Below are 4,885 nucleotides of genomic sequence, written 5' to 3'. Positions count from 1 at the left end.
CATTGGCTAGAAGGACGACCCCCCAGAAGAAGGAGAAAAGAGAGGAGAGGAGAGGAGGAGAGGAGGGAGAGGAGAGGAGAGGGGAGGAGGACGGAGAAGAGGGAGAGGAGAGGAGAGGAGAGAGAGGAGAGGAGAGGAGGGGAGAGGAGAGAGGGAGAGGAGAGGCAGGGAGAGGAGAGGAGAGGCCCCTGGAGAGGAGAAAAGAGGAGAGGAGGGAGGGGAAGAGGAGAGGAGAAAAGAGGAGAGGAGGGAGAAAATGAGGAGAGGAGAGGAGTGGAGAGGAGAGGAGAGGAGGGAGAGGAGAGGAGGAAAAAGAGGGAAGAGGAGGAGGAGGAGAGAGAGGAGTGGGAGAGGAGAGGAGAGGGGAAAAAGAGGAGAGGAGGGAGAGGGAGAGGAGAAAAGAGGGAGAGGAAAGGTCACCGCGGACGACGCTATCTGCGGATGCGATTCCACCAAGATTTTTTCGGTCATTTTTCAGGTTAATTATGTGCCCCCGGGGGATTTTGGACATTTGTGGAGATTTTCAAAATGAAACTCGAGTGTCAAAATCCCCCGGCGCGAGGAGGGGAATCTCGCAAAAAATACTGAAGAACTTTCATGGGAAATGCTAAACGACGGACAAAAGATATCCGACCGACTCCGTATGGGCCTGAATGAAGCGGAGCAGGACACGGAACCAAACCTGCCATCAGAGATCAACTCTAATGATGTGTTCATGCACACACGGTATCCATTAAATGCCATCATATGGAGCCAGTGTGTGTTTGGCTCAGTTGGCGCCCCCCCGGTGAAGTGCTCCAGCACGGTGGCGTTGGTCTCGCAAACAGCCAACGCTGTGGCCGAGGACGCGCGCACGTGTTCATGAAGATCGTTTTAAGCGCGCTGGGGCTGCTGGCGATGGCCCAGCTGGGTTTTACTCACGCGTGGTAAAGGGTATTATCCTGCAGGTGGGGGGGGGGAGGGGGGGTGGGGGCGGGGGGGGACACAGGGAGGCATTTCAGTGTGTGTGCAGCGTACACAGAGGCATTTATAGCTAGCTAGTGTGCCGGGCAGTCCCCAGCTGGACCCTTATTAACCCTCCTGTCGTCCTCGGGTCAATTCTGACCCCTTTCAAAACAATGTCTATGTCTGAAATAGGAGTTTTTTTAAAACGAAATAACACAAAAAATGGATAGAATTCCTTCAAACACTCTTTATAAATACAATGATGACCTTTCATTCCTCTGATGTTAACTATTAGTCAAAATAAATCATAATTTCTGGCTTTTTTTTTTAATGCAAATATTAGGTATTATTCTATATCAAATGACGGTTGGGGGACTTTGAATTTCCAAAAAGTTAGTTAAAAAATAGTAAGGTGGAGTAGTGAAAACAAAAAAAAAAGAGGATAGTTGATTTAACCCTCGGTGTCTTCCCTGTCAAAATGAAATTAACACTTTTGCTGATGTTTTAAGCAATGTTTTAAAAAAAAGATTTTCTTACGTTTCTGTCCATTTTTTAAACAAGTTTGGGTTTTTCTTCAATATTCAAACACTACGTATACACTAACTTAGGACTTTAGTTTTGTAGTTATTTTGGAATTTATGCGTAAATAAACCTCATTATAGGAAATTATACCGAATGTTTGAGTTAGAAAAGAGAAATTAGGAATTATTGAGGACTAAATTAAAGGAATGGATGGTGATGGATAATCACAGCTGGAATTTATGTCAACTTGTACTCAATACTATTTCAACAACATTCAATTTGTTTTTCAATGCTATAAAATTGAATAAGACCCAAAATTAATGAAAGTAAGATTATACTTGGCAAGAGCGTGGAAATCAATCATGTTATTTTGGGGATTAAAAGAACCTTGTATAGGCCAAACAGGTCAATTTGAACTAATGCGATGGATAGATAGATAGATAGATAGATAGGATAGATAGAAGATAGATAGATAGATAGATAGATAGATAGATGTAGATAGATAGATAGATAGAGAGATAGATAGATAGAATATTGAGCCAAATAAAAGGGGGAAGTATAGTGTTGCAGCAGCAAAATCAGCCACCAGCAAAGAATATAAATGAAATATCGATACATATACATGAAATATTAATAGGATAAAAATGCAACAAATATGTTAATTTATACACATTTTTGAAGTGTGGTGTTGGTTTTCCTGCCGTACCTCTCGTTTAGCGCACAGCTGGTTCCCCCTTCAGGGCGTGGCAGTCGTACAGGGTGACGGGGCTGTGTGGGACACGGAGTCGAAGCAGACATCTTGGTGTGCATGGGGTCGCCCACCGGATGTCCTCTCTCCAGCCGAACGTGAACACCTGCGGGGAGACGAAGCGAGCCGTCACCTCTTCTAGCCAGACCTTCCTCCACAGCGCGTCCGAGGAGTGGTCTGGTTGAGGCACACGGGCTCTGGTTCATTGGCATTCTTTAACAATCACAATCACATTGGGGAGGGCTAAGAGCCGGACGGAGCCACGGTGCCGTGCTGACTAGTCTCAGGAGGGGAGTTGTTTTGGTGGCAAGTGTAGTTCAGAAGTGTTTTAGTCGTCAACACAAACTCAGATTCGGACAGATAGTCTAGCTAGCTGTCTGGAATTTACCCTGCAGAGACCCTGAGGACCAGGGAACCAGAGTCCTATGTCTGCAGTTACCATGACAACAAGGCCAACAACAAGGGTCCAACCAAAAAGGCAACGGAAGCAACTAAAAGGGGAGGAATAGGTGAGAAAAGGTGAACAAAGAGGCTACCAAAAGGAGACAAAAAGCAACGAAAAGGAGCATAAAAAAAGAGGACGAAAAGGGACGAAAAAGGTGGTGAAAACAGGAGACACAAAAGGGATAAAAAGGAGGCTTAAAATGCGACTAAAAGGACGACAAAAAGGCAACGAAACCAGGACCGGCACAAAAGCAATGAAAAGGTGTACAGAAGAGCCGCGACCACATGTGTACACCAATGCATATGTGCACCACCAAGATCGTATTGTGTCAAACTATCACAGTCTTTGCGCAGCATCGAATATAGCACCTTTAAATGAGCATTGGGGTACGACCTTGAAAAACAAGGTGTGTGTGTGTGTGTGTTGGTTTACGGCACCTTAAACAAGATGGTGTGTGGTGTGTGTGTGTGGTACTGCCCCTTTTAAATGAGATGTGTGTGTGGTTAATGCACCTTGAATGAGCTGTGTGTGTGTACTGCACCTTTAACAAGATGTATTGTACTGACCTTTAAAGAGATGTGTGTGTGTGGTACTGACCTTTAAATGAGATGTGTGTGGGGCGGTGAATGGCAAGTTTTAAATGAGATGTGTGTGTGTGTACTGACCTTTGCAATGAGATGTGTGTGGTACTGACACCTTTAATGAATGTGTGTGGATATGCAACTTTTAAATGAGATGGGGTGTGGTACTGCACGATTTAAATGAAGATGTAGTGGTACTACACCTTAGAAATCGAGCCCCCCATCCCCCTTGTCGTGTCCGGCCGGTTACGGCACCCTCGCCTCCCCCCCCCCTTCGAATGTCGACCCTGTGCCCTGTTCGCGTACCACTGTCATTCCTTCTAAACTGTAAACACTGTGTCGTGACGTACTGCACTGTCCCCCCCTAAACACTACTGATGTATGTGGCCCTACCGCACACTTTAAATGAGATGTGTGTGTGTGTGTGTGTGTGTGTGTGTGGTGGTGTGTGTTGTGCGTGCTCACCCCGGTCCATGCTCCAGCTGACCTCGGGCCCGGCCCTTCCACAACTTCCAGGGCGGAGATGGGACTACACGACACAAAGTGCTTACTCGCCAAGACACAGCCGCTGCCCGCGTTACGTAGCTGCAACCAAACACACACAACAAACAAAAAACACACACACAAATTGATCCGTACGGAAGAAACCCACACCCAAAACCACCCAACACACACACACACACACACCCAAACAACACACCACAAAACACACACACACACACAACCACACACCACACACAAAGATGTTAGAGAGATAGGCTGTAACGCCTATGGGCCTATCGCTCGACTTGTTCTTCACGTATAGTTGGCACTTTTGTCCAAGTTTTTTGTCACTTTTTTGGATGTTTTGTTGTTTTTCTTTTTGCACTTTTTGGAGATGTTGTTCTTTTTCCCCACTTGTTTTGTAAAACATTTTGTCAATTTTTTCTATGTCATACATATTCACCACCCACCCCAACCCCAAATGCTATAAAAATGATAAATTGAAAAAAAAAAAGTAGTGAATGATCAACGTATGTTTGTTTTGTGGACAATGTGGGTTGAAACAAACCCACATTTTCTGTATAGAACTTATTGAAAAGGGTCAAATTGTTTATTCTGGGTCAAAATTTAAACTTAAATGGTTGTTTCATCCCACTTTCCAAGTTTTTTCTCCACTTTTTTTTGGTCACTTTTTGCACTTGTTGCTTTTTTGACTTTTTGAAAGAGAGGAGAGGAGAAAAGAGGAGAGGAATGTCACCGGGACCGACGCTATCTGCGGATGCTGAATTCCACCAAGATTTTTCTGTCATTTTTCTGTAATTCTGTTGCAGATTTTGGACATTTGGAGATTTTTCAAATGAAACTCAGAGTGTCAACACATCCCCGGCGCGAGGAGGGGAAATCTCCGCAAAAAATACTGAAGACTTTCATTTTGGATCACTGCTGAAAACGACGTACAAAAGATATCCGCCGACTCCGTCTGGGCCTGAATGAGCGGCGCAGGAACCGGAACCAAACCCTTCCATCAGAGATCAACTCTAAATGATGTGTTCCTTCCCCCCACGGTATCCCATAATGCATCAGATGGAGCCAGTGTGTGTTTGGCCTCAGTTGGCGCCCCCCCGGTTGAAGTGCTCCAGCACGGTGGCGTTGGTCCTCTCA

The sequence above is a fragment of the Etheostoma spectabile genome, chromosome 13, assembly GCF_008692095.1.
Source record: "Etheostoma spectabile isolate EspeVRDwgs_2016 chromosome 13, UIUC_Espe_1.0, whole genome shotgun sequence".
NCBI classification, from domain to species: Eukaryota; Metazoa; Chordata; class Actinopteri; order Perciformes; family Percidae; genus Etheostoma; species Etheostoma spectabile.
This window is presented reverse-complemented; position numbering follows the sequence as displayed.